Raw genomic sequence first — 24,579 nt, 5'->3', positions numbered from 1 at the left:
GTGCCAAAGTCTTTATCTAAGGACCTCTCGCTGGAGTGCTGGGCATCACCTTAGAGCAAGAGGGAAGGAAAGAGGAAGGGCCAGTGGGAGAGGAGGAAAATGTGAGCGAGAAGGAGGAATGAATGAAAGGAAGAAAGGGAAGAAGGAAGAAAAGAAAGAAGGGAGGGGAGAGGGAAGGAAAATTGTACCCCCCCACTTTCACATCTAGTCTAATAAAGATGTAACTGGATTCAGACTCCTAGGGGTCACATCTTAGGTTTGACAATTAAAAGAAAGAAAACTTGAGTCATCAGAAGAGCAAAATACAGCCTTGGTGATGCCCAAATTAACTTCTGAAAAAGACCTCTCCTCCCGCAGCTAGGAGGAGTTGGCCAGTGAGTCACTTTCACAAAAGGAGACTTGTGGAGCTGTCTCAGCATCACTGAGAAGCTGAGCTGGGAGAAGTCCAAGGTCAAGGACAGAGGTGGCAAAGGAATAGTGTTTCCTCACCAAGTGGGGGTGGAATTGCACTGTGGGATGCTCTGTGAAATAAAAGCCCTGGCAAGGCAAGAAGGCTTGCATTTTGAAGTGGTCCTCACTGCTTTTGGCCTTGGAGCAGGTGGGCTGGCAGTGGGTCCCGTCCCAGGTAAGTCCTGGCCACTATTCTTCATTCATCTTTCCTGGTAGGGATCCCTGTGGGCACAGAGGGCTCTGAAGACTCCCCAAATGACGTCACTCAGCTCCCTGCTTCCCAAATCCTCATTCTCAGATAAACACGATTAATTAGCAGCTCCTGCTGCAGCTAAGTCACTTCAGTCGTGTCCAACTCTGTGCGACCCCATAGACGGCAGCCCACCAGCCTCCCTTGTCCCTGGGATTCTCCAGGCAAGAACACTGGAGTGGGTTGCCATTTCCTTCTCCAGTGCATGAAAGTGAAAAGTGAAAGTGAAGTCGCTCAGTTGTGTCCAATTCTTCGTGACCCCATGGACTGCAGCCTACGAGGCTCCTCCGTCCATGGGGTTTTCCAGGCAAGAGTACTGGAGTGGGGTGCCATCGCCTTCTCCAAATTAGCAGCTGCTGACCCTCAGTCCTGCACTCAATGCCATTTTAAGCGCTGTCCACAAATAATCTCACTTAATTCTCACAATAACTTTCCAATGTAGGTAAGTAGTTGGCTTTCAGAGATACTAAATCTATGTATTTCTGCCACAACCAAGAACTTTTCTTTGGGCAAATGTAAGAGCTTGCAGTTAAGTACTTTCTCCACTAAGGGGCGTGCTCATCTCCCGTTAAAAGTGCAGGTCAGGCTTCCCTGGTGGCTCGAATGGTAAAGAACCTGCCTGCCAATGCAGGAGACATGAGACTCAGGTTCTATCCCTGGGTTTAGAAGATCCCCTAGAGAAGGGAATGGCTATCTACTCCAGTATTCTTGCCTGGAGAATTTTGTGGACAGAGGAGCCTGGCAGGCTACTGTCCATGGTGTCGCAGTCACTGCTAAGAGACTAACACTTTTCACAAAACGGACAAAGCAGAGGGATCACTTTCAATGCCCTGAATATATTCTAAACGTTGTTCCTCTTGGTAGTAAAACGGGCTCACATTCACAGCTGTGGCACCCAGTGCTCACTGAACACATTAACTGACTTCATTCCTGTTCACGGTCACGTCAAAAGCACTGGTCTTGACTACTTTGCTGGAAATGGAGCTGTGACATTTGGTGGGAAAGAAAAAATGAATAGATTCACCCGTTTGGCTTAGTAAGCATCCTCCTTCCCAGCCTCTTCCCCTAAATTTCTCAAATTACCTTTTCCACCCAGGGAAACGTGTCTGGTGGCTGAATCAACTTGACTCCAGTTGCAAAAGGGAAAGAGAGAGAGAGAAAGAAGGGAAGAAAGGAAGGAAGGAAGGAAGGAAGGGCTGAAATCCTATCCAAGCTGATCAGAATGCATTCTGACCTCTCATTTTCATGCAACATCCGCTTAGAATTATATTGCGGATCTGGAAAATGCTCTGGAAGCGTAAACCGGGAGAGCAGGAGATCCTCTGTTAGCGATCGGTTACCCCACCCTGTACATATAAACAGAGGCAGGAGGTGTGCAGAAGTAGAGTGTTGTTTTTACAAAGGATGCTCCGGCAGGAAACTCGACATACACAGAGGAGTTAGCAGAGGGACTGTGGAACTTCCCTGTTTGGGCTGATCCAGCAAGACCACAATTAAACCAAACAAACAAGCTCACCAAGTTTATCTCCAGATTTCTGTTTAAGCCCAGCCCTGCTCTTGATGACTCAACCATGCGCTATCCTGGTTTAAACTTGACCCTGCAGCCAGAGTTCCCAGGCTGGTGTCTGTGGCCACAAATGACTAAATTTGAAAGCTGTGCCCTGCCTATGCTCCAGGGTTGCCAGCTCTCACAGACAGATCAAGTATTGTTTAGGCTATTCCTAAATTCCACTTGAAGATAGCAAATTGTTACCTCAAGCACCAGGTCAGGGGCTGCTCCGCAGTTCCTAGCAGCTGAGAACCCAGCTCAACAAAGTAATCCCAGGTCATTTGGTGGAGTGGAGGGCGGAATGTGGGAAACACACTGAAGAGACTGTGGAGACACTGGCTCCCCTTTCACTTACTAGCCTGTGGCCTTGGCCATGAATCTGACCCAGGTGGTAAAGAACCCATCTCCCGATGTAGGAGACATGAGAGACACAGCTTCAATCCCTAGGTCGAGAAGATCCCCTGGAGAAGGGCATGGCAAGCCACTCTAGTATTCTTGTCTGGAGAATCCCATGGACGGAGGCGCCTGGAGGGCTAGTCCATGGGGTCGCACAGAGTTGGACACAGCTGCAGCATGCGCGCACTAGATTAAAGATGTGAAGTTCCAGTGTCAAATCTCCCTTTCATCCTGTACATCACAAGTAAATGGTTGTTTTAGGATTGACTGTCTTAAGATAAATGAAACCAGGGGTTCCCCTTGTACTAGTTTCATACTCATTTTGTTTTAAGGGTAAGTTCATTTATTGACAGCCCCCTCCCTGCCCCCACCACCCGCTGCCTGGCACAAATCACAACACAAAAAGTAAGCAGGAATGGCATTCAGTAATCCCCCACCTCGGACCAGGTCTTAGGCTGAGCGCTTGTCACACAGGGTCTGCATCCTGGAGCCTGAGACAAGAAGGCTATACAATCTTTACTGCTGCCACTTTCCACAATGCCTCCCATTCTCCTGGCCTCAGTTTACTCATCTGAAAAAAGGATCAGACTAGAAGCAAGACCGAGTGATCTCACAGAACCCTCTAAAGACAACTTTTATGAGATTTCCAAAGCAGCGCTCTCTCAATAAATCTTTGTTAAAATAACAAATAGAAACCCAGGTGTTTAAATGCAACACTTACTTAAGATAAAACACACACGCATCAACAGAAAACAAGCAACCCACTGTATGCAGCAATTAGTCAATGTGACTCAGTAATATTTTATCTGTCACTGACCAGGCCACTAGCATCTCTCAGAACCAACACCAGCAGCTTCTGTTCGTCTCCAACTAGGCTGTCAGCAGCTCAGGGCCGTCCTTGCCAAGGTGTAACCCAAAAGATGCCCTGGGCGCACACGGCTGGCGCCCCCTTCCTACCCTCTGCCTGGGGAGCCGGTTGGCATGGTGACGCCGGAGACATTCTTCACTCGATTCCTCCCTTCCCTTTCACTCTATTATCACTGTGTGAGATCTTGCCCCAGAAGAACAGAGAAATCCTGAGGGTGAGGTCTGGTGTCAGGGGAAAACAAGTAAGTCTTTGTCAGGCCGTTCAAGGAGGAGGCCCAGCCCGGGCTCTCCAGCCGCACACAGAGGGGCCTGTGCTTGCTCTGCCCAGAGCTGGGGGGGGCCCTTCAGCAGGGCATCCTGAGCCCTCTTCCTCGCCTGACATCGGAGCTGAGCATAGTGGATGGATTTCCACTTGGCGAGCAGGTATTTCACACCAAAAGGGCTTAAAGCAGAGCTTCCAACCAGAGCCACGCCAGAAAACTACCCACAAGAAATCCACCCTCTAAGCTGTTCCTCCCACTCAGCACGGTAGCCCCTTCCCTATTCATCCTTAGTCAGCTCCTCCATCCTTCTCCCCGCCTACTTTCCACTCCCCCGGACCCAGGCTCCCGCCTTCATCTCCTCCTTGCTACTCCCTCCTCTCCAGACTCCCAGCTCCTCTGAGAAGCCACTTGGTTCAAGGAACTCTCCAGCCTCTGGTCTCCTACGAAGCTTCACTTGTTCCATTGGACCGAAGGAGGTGTCGCACACTCACGACGTCTCACTGTGTTTATTGTGTTGCTGACTTAGCGTTGAAACGTCATCATCTAGGAAAAGTTCTGCTTGGGGGTGGCAGGGAGCGGATTTCCCCTGGTGGCTCAGACATTGCAAGAATCTGCCTGCAATGCAGGAGACCACAGTTAAATTCCTGGGTGGCGAAGATCCCTTGGAGAAGGGAAGGACAACCCACTCCAGTATTCTTGCCTGGAGAATTCCATGGACAGAGGAGCCTGGCAGGATATAGAATCCATGGGATCACAAAGAGTCGGACATGACTGAGTGACTTTCATTTTCACTTTTTCACAGGACAAGTTCTGCACGCAGGAGATGCCTAATAAACAGCCATTAAATGATTGAACCCACAGCTCATCCCAGAAACGGAATTGAATATTGAAGTGAGGTTTTAGCAAGGAGATCAAACCAGTCAGTCCTAAGGGAAATCAGCCCTGAATATTCATTTGGAAGGACGGATGCTGAAGCTGAAGCTCCAACATTTTGGCCACCTGATGCGAAGAGCCGGCCACCTGATGCGAAGAGCCAATTCCCTGGAAAAGACCCTGATGCTGGGAAAGATTGAGGGCAGGAGGAGAAGGGGACGACAGAGGATGAGATGGTTGGATGGCATCATTGACTCAACAGACATGAGTTTGAGCAAATTCCAGGAAATGGTGAAGCACAAGAAAGCCTGCGTGCTGCAGTCCATGGGGTCGAAAAGAGTTGGATACGACTGAGCGACTGAACAACAACTTGCCCCAGAACCCTGGCTAGCAACAGGGTCAGGGCAGAGAGAGCGGCCTGGCAGGAAGGGGAAGCCGCGGGGCGCTGATGGCCAAAGCTGTGCCCACATGGATGACTCCACAGGACCCCTCTGTCCACCAGTTTGCAGCCTGCTCCTGCCCCTGGCTTCCTTCCTGCTTTCCAGGTCAGTTGCAGACTCCCTCCTGGCATTTCTGGGCTGGCAGCTTACAAGTCCCCGGGGAAGAAAGGAAGCTTACCGTCAGGGCCAAGCCCAGCAACTTGAACTTCTCCGGGCTGGAAGACTGAGCTGCAAGGAGGATGGGGGGCTGGAACAGGGTACAGAACACGGGAGCAGCTACGCTGAGGCTCCTGGCAGAAGGCTGGGACGACGGGGTGCAGCTGAGCCCTCTGTGTACTCTGTCCTGGCTCGGCTGTTCTGGTTCCAGGGCTGGGGGAGGCCCCCCAAGAGGAAGTGGGGACTCTTGTTTCTCACCTTCTGAAGCTTTCTGGTGGTGATGATGCGAATTCAAGTCCTACACAGGGGTCCTGTGGGACTACCGGGGAATTCAAGGACCCTGCTTGGGGACAAGTTCAGAAACAGGAGTTGGACAATCAAGCCCAATACCCTCCTAGTGATGATGGAGGAGGGCAGGGGTGTCCAGGGTCAAAGGTGTGTCCATGCCAGGCCTGGACTAGAAGCCAAGTTCACCCTGATGTCTTCCTTCATCCTATCCCTCCTTCCCTTCCTCCCTCCTCCTCCTCCTCCCTCCCTCCCTTCCTTCCTTCCCTCCTTCCTTCTTCCTCCCCCTGCACAGCAAGGTATAGTGTGTTGCCAGCACCAGAGGGATCTACGGAGGATTTCCGGGCACACGTACCCCTGACTCCACGATGAGTTTCTGCTGCAGTCTGAAGCCCTATTTATAGGCTTCCCCGGTGGAGCAGTGGTAAAGAACTCGCCTGCTAATGCAGCGGATGCAGGAGATGTGGGTTTGATCCCTGGGTTTCGAAGATCCAGGAAATGCTGACCCACTCCAGTATTTCTTTCCTGGGAAATCCCACGGACAGAGGAGCCTGGTGGGCAACAGTCCACGGCGTCACAGAGTCGGACATGACTGAGCGCACGTGCACACTTTCCCCTATTCATACACAGGGGGACACACAGCATGGGGCTGTGGGAGAGACACAGTCAGAAGAGGGCCTGAATCCTGACCAGCTGATAGTGGTGGGCCTCGGGCGAGATGCTTCCTGAACTGCAGGCTCCTCTGCCGTGGCCAGTATCCAGGCTCCCTCCTGCTGTGCTTCTGAACGTACAATACCATGACCCTCAGTGACCTTGGCACATCGGGGATGTGTGCACGACAGCAAGGTCAATTCTCACCCGCATCCATCTCCAGACAGCAAGCGTGCCTGAAGGTCATGGGCACCAGGCTCTGTGTTTGGTTAAAACAAATTCTACATAATATGAATGTGCGCATACTTGTATGTTGGCTTCCCAGGTGGCATGGTGGTAAAGACTCTGCCTGCCAGTGTAGCACCCAAGAGATGCAGGTCTGAACCCTGGGCTGGGAAGATCCCCTGGAGTAGGAAATGGCAACCGACTCCCGTGTTCTTGCTGCAAAATTCCTTGGACAGAGGAGCTTGGCAGGCTACAGTTCATGGGGCTGCGGGGAGTTGGACACAACTGAGGGACTATGCATGCAGACACACACACATATATACATGCACTTTCGTATATATTAGACCCACCTACACAGGAGAATGTGCATGTACATAACATCTATATCTAGATTTTTTTTTCTAAGAGAAACATAGGACAGATACAGTTTCAAAAATCTCCTGCCTCCTACTTTCTACTTCTTTTCTTGGTCCCCTCTATCCAATTCTGATCACTAACAATCTCCATGCAGTCAGAGAAGGGACGAACTCAAATTAGTCAATGATTATTTTTAGTTTCTGTCGGGAATGAGGTGGGAGGATGAGGAGGTAGCCACTAATGGTTTTTTGCAAAGCAGAGCTGAGGCATTATCTGGGCTACTTCCTCCCCAGCGTCATCACGGAGGACTGAGTGTTCACCCTTATCTATAAGAGTGCTGCTTTGCACTTTCTCCCAGCCCCCAACTCCTACTCATCCTTCAAAACCTAGCTCACATGGCCCCTCTTGGAAGAATTCCCTGACTTGCCTGAGCAGAGGGCAGGCTCCCTCTCTGCACCCACATCACTTTGTTTATGCTGAGGCTCTTGCCCACCATCTGCTCCTGTTACTGCGGGTTCCTCTGTCTTTGTCACAAGCTATGAATTACTTGGGGGGCTGACCGGGCTTGATTTGTCTGCATGCTCCCAGGCCTAGCATGGTGCATCGTGAGGGTTCAGGTATTGTCTGTTTAATGCATATGTACAATTCCATTCACCTGTTGGGCAAGACTGGAGGCAGGAGAAGGAGTCGATAGAGGATGAGATGGTTGGATGGCACCACTGATTCAATAAACATGAGTTTGAGCAAGCTCCGGGAATCGATGAAGGACAGGGAAGCCTGGCGTGCTGTAGTCCATGGGATCGGAAAGAGTCGGACAGAACTGAGCGATTGAACAACATGACAACAATGATTCTAAAGAGAACACTTATTTTACTGCTCAACAGAGAGCGAGGGTTCAGAAATGGGTATCACCCCTTGCTTACTGACTAGAAAAAACAGATTAAGATCTCAATTCCGTTATTTCTACTAGAACAGCATGGCCTGTTGCCAGCCACTCTCTCCCATCAGAGACAAGACTCGTGTTCTAGAAATTTCCCAGGAATCTGTGCACCAAGACGCAGGTGCAGAGCCATCAGCACTCACCATCCCCAAGGACCTCATGGTGGAAAGGCTGGGCACCCTCACAAGCATCTCACCCAGCTGATCTGTATGAATTTGTTTTACAGCTGAGGTATAATCATATACTATTACAAGGAATAGATGTAAAATCAGCACTTTACAGAACAGGGAGTCAAATAAAAGTTGACCCTTTGCTTTGTAAAACTTCCTCATCAGGTCCATCTGTCTTCACTTAAGGTTCTGTTACCAGCTCTGAGCTGTCCTCAGGATTCACCCAACCCTCTCAGCCTGACATTCAAGGCCCCTGGTTAGTCCTCCCACATTCTGTCTCTGAATGAGTCTTTCTCGCTCAGACTCACCTCACCTTCACAGCCACAGGTCCTCCAAGAGGCAGCCCTTGTATACACCTCTCTTCTGCCTGGAAATGCCCAACCTTTCCCTGAAGTTTCTCGCTCTCCCTGCTATTCACCTGGCAGACTACTCCTCTCACTTCCAGGACACAGTGGAGATAGTGTATCCCTAGGAAGCTTCCTCAGCTATGCCCCTCATTCTTCTTACATTCTCCCAGGAACGGGGAGCTCACTACCTCAAATGCTCCATCTCTTGGCTCCCTCACACCCACTCTCATCTGATAAGTGGTGTGCTGTATAATTACTAGCAGGCTTCTCAGGAAAACCATAAACCACCCGAGGGCAGGGACTGGATCTCAGCATCTTTTCCCCAGGTGTCTAGCACTGGTACCAACACAGAATAGGCACTCACAGGTTTGCTGAATGGATTGGTCCTCCCTCAACCCAAAAGGCCAGGCTTGGCAACAGTCTAGGTGAATAAATTCCAAGAGAATTGGTACCAGCGACTTGCGGGAGGTACCAGCAGAAAATTCCCACTCTGGCAAATTGCTTCCAAAGTAACCAAATTTGGACAACTGCTCACTTGGACTGATTTATCCATGCATATTCTGCAAGCAGCCTTGAACGAGTGCCTGGCCACAGGCTCCTAGAACAGGGCCAAGTCTCATTTATCTCCAGCGTCTCACTACCGAGTGCCCAATGCAGGTTTGGGAATGAATGGTGAGCACTCTATTGGGCAAGAATATCCATCTTTATTTCTATTGCAGGGTGTTTCAGGGATGAGGCCCTTGAGATATTCTGGGGAAGAGGGAGGAAGGGTAGAGGAGGCTCTGGAAAAGTCAACCAGAACATAAAAGCCCAAGTCTTCACAGTGGCTCACAAGGTCCGCACTGCCTGCCCACGCCTCCTGTCCTCACCTCCTTCCTCTGTCCCTCGTTCCTTCTGCTTCAATCCTATTGGCCACTTGCAGTTCCGTGTAGCCCAAGCACATCCCCACTTCACAGCCTTTGTTCCCACTTTCCTTCAAGCCTCTGTCCCCAGCTTTGTTCAGATCCTGCTCCAGTGACCCCTAGTCAGGGGGGCTTCCCTGGTATCCTGCCGAAAACAGGAGGCTGGGGGCTGCAGGCATACAGGCACTGCTATCACTCTGAATTGGCTTTATGGTCATTATTTTTTGCTTTATTTTTCCCATAATACTTGATACTGCCTGGGATAATATATGCTTGTTTATTTACTGACACGCCTTCGACCCCATCAGAATGCAAGCTCAAAGGGAACAGGAATTTTGCTTTGTTTTGTACAGATCCCTAACCCCAAGAATGCCCTTGCTGTATAGACATGCCCCTTTCATATTTGTGGAATGCATGGATGGCTGGATAAATGAATGCCCCATAAGAGCTAACAGTTGAGGGAAAAAAACCAATGCTGTGGACCTGGACAAACACGTGCTTGAAACCTAACTGTCTCGCTGAGGGGTCAGGAAATCTGCCCCCAGATCAGCTGATCCCAGCTGTAAGGACATTTGTCTGGATCTTGGAAGTATGCTGGTCTGAAGTGGGAAAGCTGCTGGTGGTGAATTAGTTTTCAGCTACTATCTGATGGGACAAAGGATGTACTCAAGAGGCTGGGAGGGTGGTGAGATGTAACAGAGCAAACCTTCAAATGGTTGAACCTCAGAGGGCGGTCTGTCAAAGCTAGGAGAGGGAAGGTTGCTACTGAAGAGGAACGCTGAAATTGAGAGCTGTTAACAGTTCTCTTCTTTACTTGTGTGTGTAGACTAACCTGTCCCTAGGGTTTTGGCCACAGGAAAGGGAGCCCAATGGGGCTTAAAGCTATATTGAAATACCTCTGAATAAGGTTGACCAGGGAAAGAAGCTGATATTTTGGGGGGGTTTACCATCAGCAAGAACCCACGCCAACGCATTATCGTCTCCTTGGAGCCTAAGCACAAGCCTTCAACACAGCAGGGACTGTCCCCATCTTATGGTGGGGAAACAAGCTCAGGAATTTTCGATGATCTAAGCAAAAATCACTCAACCAATAAATAGCAGAACTGAGATGTGAAATCAAGTCTGTCTAATTTCAAAAGCTCTTCTCCTTCCCCTGAATTATGCTACAATTCAGGGACCCCTCGGGGGAAAGAAATCATAAGAGGAAGAAAGGCAAGGAGCACAAGATAAATCAATTCCCCTAAGAATGAGAATCTGGTATAAGGAACGAGTCTGGGACAAAATAACCCCAAGACTTCAGAACTGGAAAATACCTGAGAAATCACCTGGCCTTACCTTCTGTACTGTCAAGTTTTATGAAATGCTTCTGATTTTGCTTTTCAGGGAAAAATCAAAATATGTAAGTGAAAAAGAAGAGCTTTAGGAGAAGACAGCAGAAGGTAACAGCAGCAACCACAGGCGTGTGGTCATCACGGCGTATTGTCACCTCCTTCATGACTGCTGACCTTGGATGTGTGGGTGCCCTGGGCCAGCTTAAAGGGGATGCACTGATACCCCACAGTCCCAGCAGACAAAATCAGCAGATCTTAAGTCACCTGGGAAGAATGTCAGCTTGTATCAGGCCCATGTTCAAAGAAGACGGTCAAGTAGGTGTGACCCTCTCCCCTTCCAGGTAAGAAGAAAAGTATCCAAAACTGTCTGGGAGGCAGTGAGAGAGAAAAAACCCACCATGCTGGCAATGAGGGAAGAGTCAAGGGGACCAGTACTCTGTAGTGGTGCACAGCGGTGCCAAATTTACCTCGAAATTCAGCTGGTTTTACCTCTCGAAATGTTATACCAAGTGAGACATCAGCCAGGCCTCTGGCATGAGACTTAAATTCATGCCAGGTCAGCTACTTCTCTCCTTGCTGGTCTTAATCTGGATGGCCAGGATGGGCAGAAAGAAACCCTCAGATGAATTCTGTAGGGACAGAGAAACCTACAACAACAGCTCTGAGCTGCTCCCTCTCCATGTTTCAAGCTCCTCTGTTTCTTGCCTAAACACTCAGAAGACTCATGTAGCAAATGTTCCCACTCAAAATGCAGTTATAGAACCTGGGGACAGTTCACCACTTCAGAATGACAGCTACTTTGAAATACACATCAGTTCTTCATTATATCCTTGTTTTTTTCTTTTTTCTCCTTGTGCATGTATGTGATGTAAGGAAGCATGACTTCCAATCAGAGACGAGAAATCTGGCAGAAGGACCATCCTTGAGACTTCTGGGTATTCCGGAAGCCCGAATATCACAGATTCTCTGCACTAAAAATGCTGGTCATCACCGTGCTGTCGGCTAAAAGCAAGACAATTGTTTCTTACCTGGAGATCTCTCCCGTGACTCAGAGTCACCAATCCAGGCTGATGGAATGAACCAGATGAGCAGGTGTTTGGCCAAGACAAGTCTGGCTCCCCAGATCAGGGCTGTGGCCCCTGAGAGTCCTGTGGTTTCTCTGTCCCTGGTGAGTGATAATCTGCAGAAAGGGAACACAAGTCATGTTACAAGGAGAGGCCATTTCCTTTTCTACTCTGGCCATAACACATTCATTTACGCAGAGTAGAGAGAGCCCCAGAATCACCGATTACCAGGGATGGAAGAAACGCAACAACCTTGTCACATGTAGTTGGAGAAACTGAGGCTCAGAGAAGAAAAGAGCCTCACTCTTTTCTTGCCACTCGGAGAAGACTCCAGATCAGAACGTGTCTCTGACTCTTTGGCCTCTGGAATTTTAAAACAAATTTTTAAAAAGCAGCCACATGACCCATCTGACTTCTCAAACAAGTGGTCATTGACCCTGAATGGAACTCTCTGTTTTTCTTTTTCTTTTTTAAAACAGATTTTCCAAAAGAGAGGTGGCACTTTTTCCAGAATGCTGTTTTTGTGGTTTTTTGTAGTATTACCCCCTGGGAGCGGAATGAATTAAACAGTCCACCTCAGGCATGTGGTTGGGACGGTTCTCCATGTTCCCATTAGAAAAATACTGTTACGGAAGAGAGGGACCCATGAGCACAGTGGTGGGTGGACTTGTTTTTTTAATGAGAGTCGTCTATATACCCAGCCCCTAGGCCTGCTGATCTGTCTCTGTCTCTCTCTTTTTGTCTCTCTGTCACTACGTATTTCAGGAAAACACAGAAATACACATGAACTCTCCTCCCATGAATATCATCCATTATGTGATTTTCCTTTTTTTTTATTAAACTGTAATTGATTTACAATATTGTGCTGGTTTCCGGTTCACAGCAAAGTTATTCAGTTATGGTGGTGGTTTAGTCACTCAGTTGTGTTCAGCTCTTGCAACCCCATGGACTGTGGCCTGCCAGGTTCCTCTGTCCATGGGATTTCCCAGACAAGAATACTGGAATGGGTGCCATTTCCTCCTCTAGGGGATTTTCCTGACCCAGGGATCAAACCCACATCTCCTGCATTGTAGGTAGATTCTTTACCAACTGAGCTACCAGAGAAGCCAATTCAGTTACACATATATACATATCTGTGAGTGTATCCTTTATGGTTTATTACTGGATATTGAACACAGATCCCTGTGCTACACAGTTCAGTTCAGTTCAGTTGCTCAGTCATGTCTGACTCTTTGTGACCCCAAGAACTGCAGCACACCAGGCCTCCCAGTCCATCACCAACTCCCGGAGCTTGCTCAAACTCATGTCCATTGAGTCGGTGATGCCATCCAATAATCTCATCCTCTGTCATCCCCTTCTCCTCCTGCCATCAATCTTTCCCAGCATCAGGGTCTTTTCCAATGAGTCAGCTCTCCTCATCAGGTGGCCAAAGTATTGGAGTTTTAGCTTCAACATCAGTCCTTCCAATGAATATTCAGGATTGACTTCCTTCAGGATGGACTGGTTGGATCTCCTTGCAGTCTAAGGGACTCTCAAGAGTCTTCTCCAACACCACAGTTCAAAAACCTCAGTTCTTCGGTGCTCAGCTTTCTTTTTAGTCCAACTTTCATATCCATACATGACTACTGGAAAAACCATAGCTTTGACCAGATGGACTTTTGTCAGCAAAGTAATGTCTCTGCTACACAGTAGGACCTTGTTGTTTTATTATGTGATTTTTCTGAACACTGTACATTTGAACAGCCACTCCTCTATGCAAAATATCAAAACCAAAGAAGGGATCCCACATTTATGAAGCAAAGCATTCATATCATGTGACTCTTATAGTTTCCTAATTTATCCTCAAAAACTTCCCCTAAAGGTACCATGAGCTCCATTTCCCCAAAAGGTTAGACCTAGAGCTGAGTTGGAGAGAACTAGAATGCCCTGCAGAGTCATAAGGAAAATTTGGTGCAGAATTAGGCACGGACTCATCTCTGACTCCGAAATCCGTGTTTTGTTCATCTAAACTGGACCACAGTTATTTGGCCAAAAAACACTAGGAGCTGTCTTATTTTCCAGTGTGTTAGCCTGAAGGCAGGCAAAAGTTTTCTGGCAGCTGTTAATGCTGTCAGGACATGAAGGGTTATTCTCGTTAGATTCTCATGCAGAGAATGAGAGGCTCGAAGGGCCCTGGCTTCCTGTGTGTTGCCAACCAAGGCTCACGTGCCCCAGAGACGCTGGGCTGGCCCTGGCCCCGAGCAGCTGGAGGGCCCGTCAGGAAATCATGATTATTAACGGCCGCCCTCTGTTCCTGGTCTTAGACAACAAGGGACAGGCTGGAGAGATGGTGGGGGTGGAGAAAGGGGAAGAAAAAACAGGAAGTGGTGGGGGAAGGGGAGGAAATCATAGAGAAAACACAGCAACTCCTGCCTGATCAGAAAAGGATTTCTGAGCTCTGCATTTTGGGAAACCAGGTCATGGTGGTAGCGGGGTGGGGAGTGGGGGGATCAGGGACGGGCCGGGGAGAGAAGTTAGTTTCCTCCACGTTTGGGGTCGTGCCCATGAATTCCCAGCAGAGCACAGGCCAAGGAGAAGGGTGCCCGCCACCGGTGCTGTGTCCCGGGGCACCTGACTGTAGGCCTGGAGAAGGTGGCTTTCTAGAGAAGAATCCGAGGAGACCACCTCTCTCACCTCTTGGTTGTGGCTGAGGCCAGATGTGTCACAAAAGGACCTGGGAACTTTCGAGGCAATCAGTGTCAGGGGGTGTGATCCCGTCCCCACCCTGTCCTGCTCAAATGCTCTCAAAATTAGAACCATTTTCGTATGTTTGATTAGGACTTGATCTCCCCCAGTGGGGTCCGGCAAGAATCCCACTTTCTTCTATCGCAATACTAAGAGAGTCAAGGCCAGCAGAATGCTGGGTCTCCTCCAGACCATGACTCTAAGTACTTCCAGAATCTTTTCCTACCATTTTGTTCACTTTACTTAATTACAGACACAACTAAAGTCTCCCAACTCCCAGTGGGCACCACTGAGGCTGGCAGTCACCTGGTAAGCTGAACAACCACACAAATAGAAAGCTAAACTAATAACCTGATCACTCTGTAATATCAATACTAATAATACTTTACAGGATCTGAATGGGTTCTAGAGGGCAGGCAGGGAACACAGAGGCCCCCCAAAGGAAAGTCCTAGATACCAGTCCAACCCACTCCAGTGGTTCCCCAAATTCGTTGTGCATCTAGAGAAGCTAAAAAAAAAAAAAAAAAAAGTACAGCCCAACCTGGAGTAGGGGCCAAGCTTCTGGAGAGATCTATGTCATCACTGGCTCTGGCCCACAGACCAGCATTTAGCTAGCTTGGATCCTTACCCAGCCCTCACAGGGTCCCACCTCCTTCCATCTTGTCCATTCGATCACGGAGACCCTCCCAAGGAGAAGCCTGCTCCAGGGTTCCGGCCTTGATTCTGTAAACTACTCCCCCACCATCCAAATAAACACAGAGCAATAAAAAGCAAGCGTATCTTTGAGAGGAGTCCAAGCTTTTTGAAGCGATGGCTGGTGGTTTCCTGTCTGAGTCACCCACAGGCCAGAGATCCGTCAGGGAGCACAGAGTCAAGTGAAGAAAGACACTGACAACTTCTGCCTCTGGTCCACACCAGCAGCCCAACCTCACGCAACATCAGCACGGGTCTGCTCCTGTTGCCATGGTTACGAATGACCGGAGCCACAGCCACTGTCCCTTTGCCCCAGGGAGGAAACCAGCACCACCCGAGACCACCAGTAGACGGCGCTGTGGCAGCACCTGAGTGCTCCTGCTCAGTCGTGGCTGATTCTGCAACCCCATGACCTGTGGCCCACCAGGCTCCTCTATCCATGGGATTCTCCAGGCAAGAACACTGGAGTGGGTTGCCATGCCCTCCTCCAGGGGATCTTCCTGACCCAGGGATCAAACCCGTGTCTCCTGCATTGCAGGCAGCTTCTTTATCATCTGAGCCACCAGGGAAGCCTCTCGTCAATATTTTGTCTTCTTTAGTCATTTTAACAACTTTTTGACCAGAGACGTATTAATACATCTTTTGTTATCCAAACGTTATTGACAGAGTGTTCCGATATTCACTTACATTACAAATCGCTGGTCACAGGCGTCAGTTTCTGCAAAAAAACTCCCGGATCAATAATGTGTTAAGAGAGGGACAAAGCATGGTGTTATTAGCCCATGTTAAAAATGGGGAAGCTAAAACCCAGAGACATAAAATGACTTCTCCAGGTTCACATGACCTTTTCCCTGCCTCCTGTTCCCCCCGGCACCCTACCTCCCCCATTCAGGGGAGGGGCTGAGAAATAGCTTAGGACGTCTGTGTGTCTGCCATTGTTGAATGGTTCTGAAAGTGGAATCACTGGACAGAAAGAAGGTGATACCTACAGACGGTGAGGGAACTGGAGAGCCCAGAAGACCACCTGCCTGCCCTCCAAGCCGAGGGGACTCAGAATCCAGAGCAGGGCAGAAGCCTACTTGTTCCAGCCACAAGTTAAGCAGCAGCAGGGCCTACACCCTGAGTCAGGGAACCTCAGAACGCTCTCTCCCACAGCAGCAGGAGCCCCGGTCAGTGTGAAGAATGACAAACAGGTAAGTGTGTAGATAATAAAGATACTCGTGCCATCAGTTTCCTACAGTGCATCAGGCGTCACTGAACCCTGGAGACCTGGTGACTCCCGGACACACTGGACAGATAGGTGTTCTTCCAGCTGCTTTTACAGACGAGGAAACTGAGGCCTTGTCCAAGGGCTTTTGAGCGGTAGAGACAAGATCTGAATTCCTGCAGTCTGGCTCCATTCCTGCACTTAACTACTATGTTGTTAATATGCCATCTCCCCATGTGGCGCTAGTGGTAAAGAACCTGTCTGCCAACACAGGAGACTTAAGAGATGTGGGTTCGACCCCTGAGTCAGGAAGATCCCCTGGAGAAGGGCTGGGCAGCCCACTCCAGTATTCTTGCCTGGAGAATCCCATGGACAGAGGAGTCTAGTGGGCTACAGTCCATAGGGTCTCAAAGAGTCCAACAAGAATGAAGTGACTTAGCATGCACATACTCCATCTCCAAGCAGTTACATTTAAAAAAAAGAAAAAGGGAAAGAAAGGGAGAGGCACACAGAACAGTCACTTAGTGGAAAGAAACAGGGAACAAAGGAGTCGCACTAGAAGCAGACACTACCTTCATGCCAAAGGTGGAGGAAAGGAGGACACTCTCCAGGGCGGGAAATAGTGATTGAAAGGTGCTGAGCAGGCAGGACCAGGATTCTGGTCCCCAGCCCTTCCTGGGTGGCAGCCCTGCCCCCACCCCCAGCACCAGTAAAGGACTTCCTGGCTTCAGTACTGACACAGCACCACTCGTGGGAAGAGGGAGTGAAGTGGGCTGTGGAGGGTTTGAGGGAGGACCCAAGATGGGAGAGTCATCAGGGTGGATGGAAGGGATGGTGTTCTTGAGAACTCAGTGCCCATGTCACAGAGGGAGGGACCCACTGGGCAGCTGGCGAGAGAGACTCTGCCACAAGTTCCCACCCAGAGCAGTGAGTGCACACACTACCAGGGAGCTTGGGTTCCAAGGGTGCTGGGTGAATTCAGACTCAGGAAGACCTGGGGAGCAGGGCAGAACAGAGAACATCCCTCATCATTTCACAGATGGGGAGACTAGAGCCAAAATAGCAACAGTCATGACGTCATCACCATCATCATGGCTGCTGCTGCTGCTAAGTCACCTCAGTTGTGTCCGACTCTGTGCGACCCCATAGACGGCAGCCCACCAGGCTCCCCCGTCCCTGGGATTCTCCAGGCAAGAACACTGGAGTGGGTTGCCATTTTCTTCTCCAATGCATGAAAGTGAAAAGTGAAAGGGAAGTCGCTCAGTCCGACTCTGTGCGACCCCATGGACTGCAGCCTACCAGGCTCCTCCGTCCATGGGATTTTCCAGGCAAGAGTACTGGAGTGGGGTGCCCTTGCCTTCGCATCATCATCATGGCAGCCACCATTTATTGACACCTGTCATTTATCAGAAACGAACTAGATGCTGTATATAGGTTACACGGTACTAACATCAACTCTAAGAAGACCGTATGATTATTCTTAATTTATAGTTGAGATGAGCTAAATCATATCCTAAAGGTCAAGTAGCTAGTTGGTTAGGAGCAAGGATCTGAACTGTTGTCTGATATTTTGGTCCACAGTCTTATCTCTAAGCTACATGTGTCATGAAATGGTGACAGGTTCCGCCCATGACTGATGGTGCTAACCCACAACCAACTTTTGAACTGTTAAAGCATAAAGGTACAGGTCTTTAAACTTAGACATATTATCCACACTTTATCCATACTATGTATCCACTTATGTATCCTTGCTACGTATCCACCTATGTGGTTACAATTAAGGTAATCAAGCAGCTTATGATCCAAACCTGGGTTCTTGCCAGAGTGAAAAGGGCCTATTAATAATGCTGCTGGAAAACTTCCCTGGTGGTCCAGCAGTTAAGACCCCACTCTTCTAATGCAGGGGGCGTGAGTTCAATCCCTGGTCAGGAAACTAAGATCCCACGTGCTGCATGGTGCAGCCAAAAACATAAATAAAAAATAAACTGAGGGACTGCAACAGAAATCAATGAATCAGAAAACAGGAAAAAATTAAAATAATAATAGTGCCGCTGGGACAACAAGCATTAACTAGTCCTATTCCAAGCACACAAAGACGTTTTGTCACCCTGCTATAACCACAGTCCCGGGGGTGAGTTCTTTTAAGCCTCAGTGATTCAGTGGAGAATGCCACTGCATGATCTCCTGCTTTCTAATTTACCTGAACACTCCTTTGCAAGAATCCACTCTCCCTTTGCTCACCAGGAAGTCTTCTACACCTGTTGGCCTCATGGGCCTTACGTATAAAACAGGCAAGCTGATGATAAAGCGAATACCCTATGATTTGGGAAGCAAAGGTGGTGACTTGTTCAGCAATAGATTTTGAAAGCACTGCTGGGCGCCTGGTGCCCTCACATCCAGAACCTCAACGGGCAGGTGTTCTGATAACCAGCCAGTCACCCAGACCTGAGGGCTCAGCGTCTCTCTCATCTCTGGTGACCCAAGGCAACAGGAGAGGAAGCACAGTGCAAACAGAAGCTGCTGCGTCCTGCTGGAGAAACCGCCACCCAACGACAGGACCCAAGGCCCTGCTTCCTCGGAAGGGGGTGCATGGCTGGGACAGGCTCCCTGTCTCCATTGCCAGCAGGCACCGATCCCCCAGCCCCTGGAGGGTGTGGGGTTATACCCGCCTGTCCAGGGATCTCTCCTCTGACTCTATGAGCCTGGGGAGGAGGGAGGCAGCACTTAAAGCTTGTTTTTTGTTTCTTAAGCTTTTTGTTTCTTTCTGCCTTCTTAAGAATCTCTGATCAAGAGGAAAAAAGAATCTGATGTTCTTTTGAAACCAGGAAATCAGTCTTAAATCAATCTCACACATCAATACAAGTGAAATGCTAACAAGAGAGCAACAGGCACTATTAGTTCATTCTCTTAAGAGCCGTTTCCTGCAGTTATTTAATCAGGGGCATTCCAATACCTCTGGTCCAGTGATTCTCTGACAGCTCAGGAAAGCTCAGTGGTGCTGGGGAGCCAAGAGACCCCTGGAGGGACTGGTGAAGACACAGGCCGCAGGGCCCGGCAATAATACACACAGCCAGCCTCTGTTTTGCATAGAAGTGTCTGCCAGTGATAATTTTTGATTAAGAGGAAGACCTTTTTTTTTTTTTTTCCCCCAAATTAGGTCACATTCATATGCCATTGGGGTTTAGGGCATGGACTTATATTTTGTGGCCCACTGATCTTATTCAACTCTCTGGGGTTCCCCGGTAGCCGGGGTTCCCTGCCTGCCAAAGAAGGAGACGCCAAGATGTGGGTTCAGTCCCTGGGTGGGGAAGATACCCTGGAGTAGGAAATGGCAACCCACTCCCATTATTCTTGGCTGTAAAATCTGATGAACAGAGGAGCCTGGCAGGCCACAGTCCACGGGGTTGCACAGAGTTGGACACGACTGAGCGACTAAACCACAATTCAACCCACTACTGCTATCAAGTTACTGCTATTACTATTATTAATATTATTGGTCGTGCCATTTAGGGGATGCCTGAAACCTCAGGGAGGGAAGAGACTTAGTTAACAGCACCCAGCAAGTAGGTGGCAAAACCAAGACCAGAATATAGTTCTCCTGACTGACTCCTGCTTCTTCAATCTCAGCATGTGACCCCTTGAGCTAGGGGCTAAGGGCAAGGAGCCCAGACTGGAGCAGGAAAGAGCCCATAGACAGACAGTGACAGAGCCTCGGCTCAGGTCACCCCAGACTGTCAGAGAGCAACGGGGGACAAGGGTGATATGACCATCACTCCTCTTCACTCAGTGCCGGACATCGGGTGCACATCACATGACTGCCTCATGTGTGACAGTCACGAGGTTGGTTCCGTCAGGTCACCCCCTGGGGTCAGAGACTGGGAGACACCTTAGAGATCCAACGAGATCAGCCTCCTCTCCCTGACAAGCCTGAGCACCAGCACAGTCAAATCGCAGATCTCTGGGGCTCCTTCATGTCCCTGCCTCCCTTCCCAAGGCTACAACTCCAGGAACATCCCTTTCTGGAAGGACGAGGGCACAACTTAACAGGCTTGCATGCGTGGCCATCAGTGGTGGTGCAAGCCTAGACACCTTGAATGCTTCGTGGTGGAGCAAGGAAACCTTGGTGTACCCTGAACTTGGGTCTTGCTTGGGCTCCATGACCTTTGGTCCCTCACTACCTCTCTCTGATCTTCAGATGCAAAGTCTGCTCAGTGCAGCCTTACAGCCACATACACGAGCAAGCCTCTCCGGGCTACTCTGAAGATCAAATGAGCCTCAAAAGCACCACAGCTATTTATGTTCACACGCTCTCTCTGCCACTGACGGAAAGTGCCTTGAGAGGAGGGGCCCACGTCTTCCTGATTTTCACAAGCTATCACAATGAGCTCAAAGTCCTGCACAAATGACAAACACTGATGGCCGAGTTTGTAAAATCCAGCCTCCCTGGGGGCAGTGAATGGCCCAGGGTGGCTAGAGAGGGAGAAAGAGGCAGCAGAGACACAGTGGAAAGAGGCTGGCTTCAGGCTGTGGAGGGGGCTACACCTGCCCATGCTTTCTGTGTGGCCAAGTGGTGAGCTCGTCTATCAGATGTTTTTGTGCTAGTGGGAGGATGGAGCTGTGGAAAGAGCCTGAGGTCTCGTGCCCAACAGTCATGAGCTGTAATTTTTGGACACCTGGACACCTGGCTGCCCTCTCTGTTCAATGGGAATGATCTCTCTCTCTTTTAGGCATCTGGGCAACCCAACATAAAAAGTGGCCAGTCCAAAAAGAAAAAAGAAAAGGTGGCCAGTGCAGTACATGTGTGCCCAGTCATGTTCAACTTCTTGTGACCCCACAGGCTGTAGCCCACCAGGCTCCTCTGTCCACGGGATTTCCCACGCAAGGATACTGGAGTGGGTTGCCATTTCCTTCTCCAGGGGATCTTCCCAACCCAGGAATCGAACCGAACCCAGGTCTCCCGCATTCCAGGCAGATTCTTGACCATCTGAGCTACAAGGGAAGCCCTCAAATTCAGCAAATATAACTGCCCCCTAGATAGGTGGATCAAAAACTGACCTGGGCTATCAGAGTCAATGACTGTTACGGAAGTTCGAAGTCAGTGCTGCCTGGAGGTAACTAAGAAATGGTACCACGGCCAGACTGGACTGAGCACAGCCTGAGAGCCAGTCTGGCTAGAAGCATTTGTTGTCCAAGTTCCCAACGACCCTGTTGCACTCCAGCACCTCGTGCAAAGCCTGGCCAGACTCCTGCACCCAAAAGCCACAAGGGTCTCACAGGGCAAGTACCACCCAAGGACCACAAACCACCTGTGTACTTCCAGCAGCCCCTCTGAAGTGGTTTGGGTTGGGTGTTCTACAGAGGCCCTGCTTATGCCATGAGGCTAGGTAGGGTGGGGCTGGAGGTGGGGGGCGGCAAAGCACAGGGGGTTGAGAAGTGAGAGATCTGGGCTCCAGTTTCTGCTCTGACCCTAAATCTCTCTCAGAGCCCAATCACATCGCTCAGCACAATCTGCATCACGAATGGAGAGGTCTTTGGAACTTAGGGCTCTCAAGGTCTAAAACAGCCCTTCAGTGGAGTGTTTCTAAAAGAGCTTAGCCTGGGATATATATTATATACTGCCCTTGGAGAGAGTAGTTTTCTGACAAGCCAGGCCTCTGCTGAAAACACTGTGAAAGCGGAGGTCCTCCTGCAGACACCTCAGGCCAAATCCAACAGGTTCTAGTTCTCACCCCACTGACTCTTGCTGTGCAACCCTGGGTGAGTTGCTTTACCCCTCTGAGCCTCAGTTTTCCTCATGTGAGACTCAGCGGTAATGACATTCTGCTCATGTCATTTCCCAGCGAACTCTGTTTTCTAAAACTTCATAGAAAGGACAAATCTCCTCTCTCTCGGACATGACAAGGCTAGTCAGACTCCACCCTCCCAGACAGAGCCAGACACACCTTCACAAAGGAGGGACGGGAGAAATGAGGGGCTGTCCGTTACGCTCAGGAAGAGGAGAGGGTCCCCACCAACAGCGGCAACAGTGATGAGAACGGCCTGAAGTGACAGCTGGGAGCCGGCTTATCTGAGCTGATGACAAGATGCCGGTCACCCTGGCCCAGGCAGACAAATACTGGGGACCCTCAGACAATAGCACAGCTGCTCCAGTTCCTGGACCCCCCTCTGTTGCGAGGCAAATTAGGAACCATTAAATCAGCATTCATTCTCAAGATGCACAGAGCTTCTGCCTTTCTCAATAGCACAGGGATGTAGGAGGCAAATGCACACACCTCCCCATCAGGGTCCCAGACACCCTACACCTGGCCCCGGGGAAGAGAGAAGGGGGAGCCGTGGACATAAAAAATGCCTGGGATAAGATCAGACTACAGAAAAATGCATCGCCCTTCTGAGACCCACTAATTTCTAATGAAACCCATATTCCCAAGACTAGTGTTCAAATCTCTCCATGATCAGGTCCATATTGAAAGAGAACCACCCTTATATAAGTTCTCACTTTAAGCCCAGTGTTCTTCCGCCCTGTTCTGCAGCCTAGACTTACCTCTCCACACACCTCCCTCCTTTTTATCATCCATCCAGGCCAGCAGCAGTCTCACCTCCTCCAAGAAGTCTCTGACACTTTTCTGATATCCAGTCCACATGGACCTCTGTTTTGTCTGAACTCTCACAGCACTTTCAGCCTACACCAGTCAGCATTTTTGCTTCACGGCTTTTTGACTGTTCTCTTATACCAGCCTCCCAACTGGTTTCATCCTGCCTGGACTCAGACTCATGTTCTGCAGAAAGAGCTTCCTAAAGCATATCAGATGATGTGTGTTCCCTGTTTAAAACTCTGCTAGTACTTTCTACCACTTCTAAGGTCAAATTCAAATGCCAATGCATACTCCTGCCCCTCCCCTGAGGCTGCCCACGCTCCAGTGACACCAAAGTACTCCTGAGTTTATATATTGAGGTGGTACCAAGAGTGGGATAAGAACTCAGTTGAGAATTCCTCCCACAGTTTCAAGGTCCCCTCCGCAGGTCAAATGCTGGACCACAGAGATGATGGCTACGAGCAAATGGCATTGAACCGTGGCCAAGATAAAAAGAGTCAAGACCAACTAAGTGCTCAGTCATGTCTGACTCTTTGCAATCCCATACACTGTAGCCCACCAGGCTCTTGATCTTAATAAGCTTAACAGCATTATAGTCTTCAGCCAATCCATTGACCAACCAAGTGGGAGAGTAGGTATCTGAGACTGGGACATAAGACAATTCATCTGTTCTTTACAACCACAGTGATAAGGCAATGTTCACAGCCATGGAAACTGAGGCTTACAGAAGCTGAGCTCACGCCTGAACTAAAATTCCAGCCAAGATCCTACCTAGATATTCTGAAATGGTATATGGAACCCTGCAGCCCAGTGGCCATCACTACCTTGTACTTCTAAGTACCTCCCATTCAACTTGTCTGATGCTGAGCAAAACACTTCATTCCTGCCTAAGAGTTCATTCCATCCAGGAGACCCTCCCGATGAGCTCCTGTAACTCCTTAGATGGAAAGATTGTGAACCTGGATGTTCATCTAAAAGAAAAGGGAGAAAATTCCTAACTGTCCTATAGTTATCCAGAGGTGATCAGAAACCCTGACTAGCCTAATCATACCCCCAACCATACCTCACAATCATAAGGGTGTGTGTTTATGGTAGAAAGCGTAGAACAAGGTTCAGAAGACAGAAAGACCACCGTGTGGACAGAAGCACACACAGCACCAGCCCACCAGAGCCAATCATACCTGTGTCTTCCCAACTTCACATTCAGTGAGGTCTTATAATTAGCAACCGGCCATGTGGGAATACTTACACCGTGGAAATTGGCAAACACTCCTAGTCAGGTTTGTTTATGTTTTTCCCCAGACGGTCAGTTATTAAGCAGGCACCACTCAATGGATTCATCAGAAGTCGCTGAGTTAGGATGATGGGAGATTTAAACTCACTGTTTGACCTGAGCACGTTTCTCTCCTTCTTGATCCTCAATGAGTTTAACTGCAGATTGGGAGCAAAGAATCCTTGCTTTCCTGACACACGACTGTATAAGATAGGACAGTGGACCTAAGTGCATTGAGTAAATGCAAAGAAAGCTTGGTTGGTAAAGAATCTGCCTTCAATGCGGGAGACCTCAGTTCGATTCCTGGGTCAGGAAGATCCACTGGAGAAGGGAAAGGCTACCCACTCCAGGATTCTTGGGCCTCCCTTGTGTCTCAGCTGGTAAAGAATCCGCCTACAACGCTGGAGACCTGAATTCGATCCCTGGGTTGGGAAGATCCCCTGAAGAAGGGAAAGGCTACCCACTCCAGTATTCTGGCCTGGAGAATTCCATGGCCTGGAGAAGTCCATGGGGCTGCAAAGAGTCGGACAGGACTGAGAGACTTTCACCTTCACTTTCAAAGTTGTGAGGATG

At 49.3% G+C, this 24,579-nt stretch overlaps 1 protein-coding gene across 2 annotated transcripts in view; it reads right to left on the bottom strand.

Moving 5' to 3' along the window:
• Positions 1–24,579, bottom strand: part of CYRIA (CYFIP related Rac1 interactor A) — a 101,999-nt gene that overhangs the window by 46,613 nt on the left and 30,807 nt on the right. Inside the window, exons 1-2 of one of the 2 annotated variants that reach the window (XM_040225019.1) lie at positions 22,682–23,155; positions 11,481–11,632 (exon numbers count right to left, since the gene is read on the bottom strand). The gene's annotated coding sequence lies outside the window, so the exon portion shown is untranslated. Of the gene's footprint in view, positions 1–11,480; positions 11,633–22,681; positions 23,156–24,579 lie in introns of those variants that run through there. The other variant, XM_040225018.1, reaches the window with a different exon arrangement.

This window comes from Oryx dammah, unplaced genomic scaffold (assembly GCF_014754425.2).
Source record: "Oryx dammah isolate SB20612 unplaced genomic scaffold, SCBI_Odam_1.1 HiC_scaffold_25, whole genome shotgun sequence".
Lineage (NCBI taxonomy): Eukaryota > Metazoa > Chordata > Mammalia > Artiodactyla > Bovidae > Oryx > Oryx dammah.
This window is presented reverse-complemented; position numbering and strand designations above follow the sequence as displayed.